General features: G+C 31.9%; 1 protein-coding gene across 3 annotated transcripts in view; it reads right to left on the reverse strand.

Annotated features, from left to right (window-relative positions):
* Window positions 1-6,294, reverse strand: part of LOC128180174 (excitatory amino acid transporter-like) — a 28,992-nt gene extending 22,698 nt beyond the window's left edge. Inside the window, exon 1 of one of the 3 annotated variants that reach the window (XM_052848063.1) lies at window positions 6,246-6,294. The gene's annotated coding sequence lies outside the window, so the exon portion shown is untranslated. Of the gene's footprint in view, window positions 1-6,181 lie in introns of all 3 variants that reach the window. The other 2 variants (XM_052848061.1, XM_052848064.1) reach the window with 2 other exon arrangements.
* Between the last annotated feature and the right edge of the window lie 3,588 nt (window positions 6,295-9,882).

Below are 9,882 nucleotides of genomic sequence, written 5' to 3' on the forward strand. Positions count from 1 at the left end.
TAGATTTAATGTTTTACGTAAGAGTAGAAAATGTTGGAGTCACATTTCAAAAAAAAAAACGGAGACAAATAGGGATGTTTAATAAATTATGGATTAATAATAAGTATTAAAAAAAAAGTCAGTCAACATGTGACCCAAAAGAAGATTGTAATTGCTGACAAGGTCGTTGTACATGTATCAAAATAGATCATAGAGATATCGATTTGTAATTTTGACAATTTTATTCACTATAGTTCATTTGGCATTATAAGATATAAATCGAGTAGAATTCATACATGATTCAGAATTTCCAGATTAAATGTGAACATCAACAGCTACATAAAACGGAGGAAAAACCTCTTTAAAGGTTCGATAATAAGAAGGAATGCACTTTAGCTATAGCGAATTTGCCCTTTTCCAGTGCCGTTTTAATTTAGAAAATATCAACGAGTTCCTTTTTGCCGTAATACCCTAAAACCTTGAAAATTAGCCGGATTTAATAATAAGCCAGTTTTGAATATAAGCCACATATTTTTTACACTGAAAATTACTCGAAAATAAACCTGTTTTGAAAAAAAGGCCAGTCATGACAATGGTTTGAAATATTTTAGACTTTCGTAAAGTCTCATGTGTAGCATTCACCTGTGTATGTTATGCTGAAAAAGAATCCCGATGTTACTCCCCAAAAAGACGAAATGGTTTAGAAGTCATCGATATCCATGAGTAATTTGTTTGAAAGTAATAACGTACGTTTGTGAAACTAAACCAAAACAACCACTAATGATAATTATTTAATTGATAATTTATCCAATTATTTGAATATTGTAAAAAAAACATTGTGAAGAAACGCCAGTAAATGTTGATTTTAGTCATTATCAATTCATACAAATGATCTGTCTATTCTCAAAGTGCCCATCGGTATGCAAACCAACTAAGGCAATACGGGACATAAAGTTAATATTTTTTATTTTAAACAAATCATAATCCATTGCTTATCTTCTTATACTCATATACCGGTAAACCGTGAAGTCCGATATCAGAGGCGGATGCAGCAATTTTGAAAAGGGGGGGTTCCAATTGATGAAAATCAATACGTGCAAAATACATTATTTGTCAATAAACAAGGCCTTTTGAACGTTTTCCGTGCGTAAATTTAATGAACATTTATCTCATCAATATCTATTTCACATCTATTTTAATATCAGAGTGCACTGCATTATTGAGCGTTTTGGTTTAGGTAAGGAAGATTTGCATAATTTCCAGCCTTAAAAAAAAAACCAAGTCTCCAGCAATGAGAACGTGCGTCTATGCTATGCTTAATAGAAAGAAACACTAAGAAACCAAAATAATTCAGACTTATTACGACAAGCTATTATAAAAATGAATTTTTGGTAAAAAAAAAATTATGTCTTTGATGTTTAAATTCTGCACTATTTATTGACTTTGATTTCTATCGGTTGCCTTCTTAAATAAAGGTCTAATTGATAGGATATGACGAAAATGGGGATAGTTTATCTGCTGAATAGATGGAACATGTGAAATACAATTGTACAAGCAATAGTCGTCCCAGGGAACTTGATGTGACCTCTGTACAATGGGTGCGCCACATCACCCGGCACTAGTACAGATGCGATCTTATTCAGGAAAGTTTTGAAAAGTTGTGCATTTTCATAATGGTTTATATATAAACCCCTTACACGGTATTTTGTAACATAATATCCGATTCTTGGAAACAAAACAAAAAAGGGCTTTCTTTTGTGTTTCATGTGGGTATGAAGGTACGGTATAGCTAGCATTCCAGAAAAATAGCGTAACTTGCATAAAATGAACTATAATCGATTTTTTAAAGAAATAGAGTAGACAATACATTGTAGATGTTATAATAAATCTGTGTTTTTAGCGACACTGCTTATTTAATTTTTTTTAAATTTTCCACATGTTTTTACTCACAGATGTGAGCACCGGATGCTGATGGGGAGTACCTTTTTCGATAAAAAAAAATCGTTAGGGTTTTTCATATAAGAAATACATGTACATGTAAATTACGGTGCGTTGTAAAAAAGGCCTTAAATTAGCAATTTTAAAAGCATTTATTTGAAATAATTACAGTATTTATATTATAAATGGGGACAGTTGACTTTAAATAGGCATTACAAGTTTTCCAAAAAATTTATATGTTCCAGAGAAAGGGGGGGTTCCGACCCCCGGAACCCCCCCCCCCCTCTGGATCCGCCAATGGATATGACAGTGCATGCTTCTCACACCGGATACTGTTACATTGTAAACAAACATTGGCCACGCGACAAGTCAACAGGTGGCTGGTTATATAATTTCGAATACACTGGCTAGAATTTGTTTACTGCAAGGAACAGTGATCAGAGTGCATACATATTTCAATACATGAAATTAAATTGAATTAAAAACACTCTACCACTTTTCATTTAACTCTTAAAGATGTTTACCTGAATATACATTGTACCATTTTTAGAACAGTCAAATAGTCCGTAATCGATCAATAAGTATTTATATTATTTTGATAATGATTTAATCGTTTACGGGATTTTTGCATTGATAATAAGCGGCGATTTGAAAATTAGACAGTTTTGAAAATAGGCCCTCAGTTTCCTACCGAAAGTTAAATAAGCCGCGGCATATTTTAAAGGTTTTATGGCCACTTGCACACCTGTAGCTCAGGTAACCTTGATTTAACAGGTGATCTGAGGATCAGGTAACCCTGTCTTAAACCTGGCTTAAGCTGTATTCAGGTGAGAAGTAGTTTTGTTGCAAACCTGTGACTCAAGTCTATCTTACCTAATTACAGCTTAAGCTTTTCTCATTCATTGAAAACATTGGCAGCAAGACAGAAGTCAGCAAATTTTTCTGAAATTTTTGAGCCTGGCTTAAGCCTAGATTACCTTGATCCAGGCTTAAGCCAAACGTATGCAAGTGGCCATTTGGGTATTAAAACACTGATGTATACTTCTAATCTATATGCATGCTTAACTTTACCAACATTAGCATACATTTCAAACAATTGAAGATTTGACTAAAATCCAGAAAAATCGTACCGAACCTATTTGAATTGTTTCTATATTAATCAGAGAAAGGGGATTATTCTATTGGTGGATCGATTGGCGCGTTTGCTGAATTATACTTAAAGCTGCTTGGTCCGATTTTATATCAAATTTTATGCACGCTTTTAAACGATGGTTATGCTTAGTATATGTATAATAATAGACATTGCAGTAGTTTTTTCTAGTCAATTAAGCCAAATTTCAATGAAGAAAAGTACGTACAAAATTTGCTAACAAATAAACGATATAAAAGGGCACCGCGTTATTTCGCCTCATGTTAAATTTTACCCCTGACGACGAGACGGATATGGTTGTATTACGACTTTAACATCGCATTAAATAAAGGTCGAAATAATCAGACAAATTACAAATAACCATGTGTACGTTTTATTCGCCAATATTTCTGAAGATTGCTTTCTTTACTATCGATGCATAGCATGCGGGTTGAATAACCCCAATCATTCCGGGGACGAAACCAAACGGTTTCCTTTTCTAAACATTCCCGTGATGAACTTTGGTCTGTTTTTTCGTTTGCCCAAAAAGAAATTATTTTTATTTACTTTGAATATTTCTAACTTTGAAAGGAGACTGATTCTGCTCGTGTAAATAGGAGAAAGTCCATAACTTTCTAAGATAATTAGTTTGTATGAAAAAAAATTGATACTGTAACAAAAAAAAAATCGGACCAAACAGCTTTAATGCGTTATTTTATGTCTGAAAAAAAAGTCGAATAAAACGTTGAAGTTGCATATTATAGTGATTAAACAAACATCCCGACCATACAAAGTCGATGGAAAACGATTTAAAATGTGTACCTGTTTTACAGTGAGCACAAATTACAATCGTAAGTCTACTGGGACATAACCCACTATTCAAAATAATTTATTCAATACGTGGGTTCAACATGCCCGGGTCAGAAAGGTAATAGCTTTCCCTCGCTATAGGAAAAATCTTGAAATTTTCATACATTTTTCAATTTCTAGGTACCAGCCTAATGTCGTTTTCACAGAAATTTTAAATGTATAATGCGTCTCTTTTCTTTTAGTTTTATAAATGCGCATGTATAATACGTATTTTGTCTTTTCCACATGTTTGTACACGGTTCAGCTGACAGTAAACAAAGGTTTTGAAATGAATGTCCATTCTCCATTAACTATACAAAACCACTATTGTCGGCTTACCCCTACTATGTTGTAAAGCTTTGTGGTTTTCATAAACACTAAATTCAGCGCTTAAACTTGTTTATTCTTATGATTTAAATATCAATAGATGATGTGAGAAAAAAAGAGTATGCTAAAATTTGAATTCATTGAAATTTAATTTTTTTTTAAACCGGGGCCCTTAGTGCACTCGTCCTTTGTTAAGTTTAAGGCCGATCATTCATTTAAGATCACCAGGAAATGTAACCACATACTTTGGGGTTATTTTGAAAGTTAATGTTGTTAGTGTGCTTGATATTCAAATTCGAAATGCATACAAATACATTTGCGTTGTCATTTGTCAATTGACATACATGTAGAACAAAACATTCATATGCGCATTTACATGGACGGTTTAGAACTGTTACATTAATCAAATGTTATAAACATGCCGAGGTTTCTGTTGGCAGCATTTTTATTAAAGTATTCCTTATATAACATATAACATTACCATTTCAGTCTCAATGAAATGATATGCCAACAGGATATGCCCATTTATTTGAAAACAATGAAAGGTTTATATTTAGATTATCTAGACTCTATGAAAGCTGGTATTTTTTGTGGGGGCGGGGGTCGAGTGGGGGGGGGGGGAGGGAGAGTTACTGGAAAGAAGGGTTTCCACAGACTCCAATAAATTGTCATCTTCTTAAAGTTCTAACAAAAAAGGACATTTTTCAAACGTCAAATATAAGTTGTATCATTGCCCATTTATTAAGCTATGAACTGCAACCCTTAACAACGACATATTTGTATATATAAAGTTTTGGCGCTTGCATTGACAACATTTCCTTAAGTTTCATAAATTTGGGGGTTTGTTGTTGTTGTTGTTGTTTTTGGGGTTTTTTTAAAACATTTTATTGAAACTCTTTTACAAAATCACATGGTACAAAAAAATAATATAAAGCATAATATTTTTCAAAAGAGTTATATATGATAGAGAAAGAAAAAAGGGAAAAAAGGACAGACAGGCAATCACATCATGTACATTAATTATGAATCACCTATGTATAAATATATTTTACTTTTTGTAATAATTGAAATGGATATTGGGTTCCTAGGTACTATAATAGCTAATATATATGCTACCTACAACAAATCACAAATTGCTTTCCAATCTCTTTCCTATTTTAAATATTTGCAGTTTTTTAATAGCATAAATTTCTTTTTTTTTTGATAGGTTTAAATTTACAGGAAAAATGTATTGTTTTACAATAAGTATCAATAATTCTGAACTCTGTTTTTCTTATTATTGTTGTATTTACCGAAAAGTATGCTACTTTTATCAAAAACAAAAGAGACATTATATTTTGTTAAGAACAGCTCTTCAATTCTATACCATATATCCTTAACTTCAGGGCATTCTGTAAATAAATGTTCTATTGTTTCAATGTTTAATTTACAAAAGCTACAAAGAGGAGAGTGTTTAAGCTTAATTTTATGGAGATAATTATTTTTAGGAACAATTCTATGTTATATCTGATATTGCGTCCATTGGAGTTTAGATTTAAGAGTAACTTTAAATGGAAGTTCAAAAATATTTCCCCAGTCAAATTCATTCATATCATATCCTTCTTCTTTCCAATTTTTTTACAGAGGTAATTTTTAGGGGCATTGGTATATATGGCTGAATCTTTTGTTTTACTTGTGTCATATTACATGTCCCTATACATTCAAAAATCGTGTTCCTCAGGCCTCCATATTCTAAATAATTTGTTTTTACATTTGAGTTAATAATCGATTCATAAGTTACGAAATTATCATTTGGATCTAAAAGGTCAATAATACAGATCATACCATTATTTCATTAATTGTTGATATACTAATGATAGTTGGGGTTTTTTTTAGGCATTCGTTTATTAATATATAGCATACAAATGATATTTTTAATCCTGATGATATTTAATCTAAAATGATTTTAAAGGTGCATACTTTTGATAAATTAAGGAATTGACTTCAGTGCGTAGAAATGATTTAGTAAAGAAAAGAGTCCTACCCTCTGCTATCTGCTTCTGGTCTGATTATAATAGATCTGACAATTACACTTATAAAACCACCGTTTAGAAAAATTAAAAAAAACATGGATTGATATGTTCCTCTACATGAAACTGGAGTAATATTTCTCTATGATTTTTTATATTTATGTTATTTCCTGCTTTTAGTACTGCTTTTCAGACTGTTCAGCTCGCATTGTACATATATGCAGATAACAAATAATGCAGATGGCGCAAGGAATTTAATTCAGAAGCATTTTTACCTTTACCGATTTAGTATTCACTGCATATTCCACTGTATCATTTTCTTACTACCACGATGTATTTTCCTTTATCGTTGCTGTATTATTGCATAATTTTGCTTAACGATCAATTTTTAATGGGTTATCTTATATTGAAACAGCTTTTAGACTGAAATCTAGTCGATCTAGTAAAATTGCCTCAGCGTTTGATATAACGTAACTTAGAAAATGCTTATAAAATATTGTTTAATTGCTATATCAATTGCATAGCTATAATAAATCATTTTAACATTGTCTTATGGTGTCTTTTTAAAATTTGTAATTTTAGTGTTTACTCTGTGTCGACTATTTTTTTTTATCTTGAGCTACATTGAGATGACAAACTCCATGGGTATCTATGGGTTCGTCTCATACTTTCTAGAAGTTGCAGTTGCCTGCAGACAATATATTGTAAAACCTATTATATACCCTTCAAAATGGTGTTACTTGGGTGTCAAAGTGACCTCTTTCCAAAACAATAAAGGGGATTTCAGAATCTTGTTTGCATGCAGAGAATCTTGTTTGCATGCAGAGAAACTTTCTGGCTCCACCGTCACCACAATTTTTAAATCCCTCAGCTCAGTCCTCAACTCAAATCCTTAAAGGAAAAGTGCATGAATTTGAGGTAAAAACTCAGACTTCAGGCTGAGTAATGACTTGAGGAAAGTTGGTGACGGCGGGTCCAGATCATTTGGCTACTGCCCGAAAAAATGACGTTTTTGAAAGCTTTTTTTGGTAAAAAAAAATAACGTCATTTTTCAGCCATTAAATGACCCCCAGGACAAAATTGAAAATTCCAAAACCTTATAGCGCATCTATAAGATACCCTAAAACATATTCCAAGAGATGATTTGTCAACTGTTGAAAATGTAGGAGGAGTTCGAGGAAGAAGGTTTTTTGTGAAAAAAACGTCATTTTTTACCAATTATTTGACCCCCAGGACTAACAGAGAATTTTTTAAACTTTCTTACAAAACAACATGATACCCCAAATCAAACTCCAAGAGTTCAGTTTGATGGTTTATAGATGTAAGAGTAGTTTGAGAAAGTAAAACGTGACAGACGGACGGACGGACGGACGGCACTGGGTAACAACAATATACCCGAAAGTGCAGGTATAACAATCTTTTACATATGTAACTGCATGCATTCATGTATGTTTATGATTATGTCCATACAAAAGATTTTCTTACCACAACTCTTTTAAATTTACTCTGATGAACAGAATTACATAAAACTAAGTGATAACTTGAGACATACTGTGTAGATGTGCATATGTGATGTTAATTAACGATATCCGATCCTCTGCAATGTTCGATAACTTTAAATCATCCGGAATTTTTATACATACTATAAATCTGCCTTTTATATAGAAAAATTTGATTAGTCTAGTATTACACTAAGACATTCAACGAATTGCTTGGCTTAGTGTCTTGACGGATACCTACTACCTATCAGTAAAGGGGTTTGAGCAACCGTTGCACCGGTACAACCCTTTTTCCTTATTTGATCTCAACTTGCATACGTTATTTATTCCATTATATTTATTGAGGCCAAATTTGCAAAAACTTAGTAAAATGCATGGATACCATCAAAAAATGTCTTTTTATTTTGTATCATTTATAAAGTTTGAAGGATAAATAACAGTTTTAGGATTAAAAAAATACTTTGAGGCTGAGGATCGGAGTACCTTAAATTGTTAAACCATAATATTTTTCGAGATCTGTCCATTTAATGAAGTACTGAAAACTGGGCTCTTTTGGTGTGTCTTTATGCATATTGTGTAGTAAAGACTGAAAATCTCTCTCTCTCTTTCTCTCATGCTTTTAATGTCGGCAAAGCGTCAGAGAGCAACCAAATTTTGTAAGCGAAAAACAAAATATTGTCTGTCTAGTAGAAATTAAAAAGTTCAATAGTGCTGCCTTGAATTAATTTTGCAACAACCATGACAAGAAATCATATTGACGCAAGCGTCAAATGGGCCGCAAAAAATATAATTGCTGTATGAATTATTGATTGTTTACATAAAACACACCACAAAAGAAGAAATAAGAGTTGATTATACAAATTTTTATGGTAAATTTTGATATACATTCAGCAACTTGTTTTGAAGTTTAACATTTTACTATTATCATAGAGAATCGATTTCGTTACTGTAAGCATTTCTAATTTGAAATTGTACGATCATTGCCATAGTATGAAGTAATAGAGAACACACATTGATTTGTACATTACTCTAATACAAAATTCAACTCATCATTTTTCTCTTGGAGATTATGTATTTCAAACCATTCTGGGTTTTTTGTTGTTGCATTGTATTGAATGAAAACTTTAATGCATTAGTTTAAAATATGATTTCAAGGGACCTCATAATAAAATAAAAATTGGTTAGTTCAAATTTTCCTGTCAATTCAAATTTTCATTTCTGTCATATTCTTGCGTAAATAATTGATATAATGTTATTTCATGATATTTTCTACCACATTTTACATGGAAATATAATAAATACACACGCAGAGTCATTTTATTTGACACGGCAAATAGAAATTCAAATGTATTATTTATATAAAATTAAATGACATTCAGGTCTTTAATATTTCAGGTCTTTAGTATGTCCCGCATACCTGATGCATTGTTTTGAAAAGAATGAAGAACTCAGAAATTTTCCGAATAGATTATAGTCTCGATAAAAACGCGCCAAATACGACAATCTACTAAGTATGACCTACTTTTCATTTACGAGTAAAACAAAAATATGTAATATTTTCTAAAAGGCATAAAACATATTTCTACATGCAAATTTACTTTTAATTCATAAAAATAAGCATAGTATTAATTCTATTAATAAAAAAGAACTATCCCGCAGAAACGCAGTAACAATATTTAAATGTGTATCAAATAACGGACCGCCTTCCGGCGGCCCGTAATAAATTCAATCCCCATTTCTTCATCGCACAGCAAAGTAGTTCATGGAAATTCATGCACATTGTATGTGTCCAAAATGCGTAGTCTTGTTTTTAAAACAGGTTATTACTAAGAAAACTAAAAAAGATAGACAATTATCTCGAAATTAAAAAAAAGAAAAGAAACAATTAAAATGCCAACACTTTTGACAAAACGTGCACGTGGCTCTTTGTGTAACTATTTGGTATAGCGGAAGCTTTTACTCTGAAGCTGTTTGGTTTTTTGTTTACTTTTGAAGTTGTGCTATTTATAGTAATATTGGCGATTTGCCTGCCTATAGCCAGGACTCTGCTTTCAGCAAAGCCCGGCTGAAAACCAAACAAGCCAATCATTTGCAAACCCGTCAACAAGCAGCAAAGATATTTCTTTAAATACTTTTACAAATAACCCACAAA

Source organism: Crassostrea angulata, chromosome 4, assembly GCF_025612915.1.
Source record: "Crassostrea angulata isolate pt1a10 chromosome 4, ASM2561291v2, whole genome shotgun sequence".
NCBI lineage: Eukaryota > Metazoa > Mollusca > Bivalvia > Ostreida > Ostreidae > Magallana > Magallana angulata.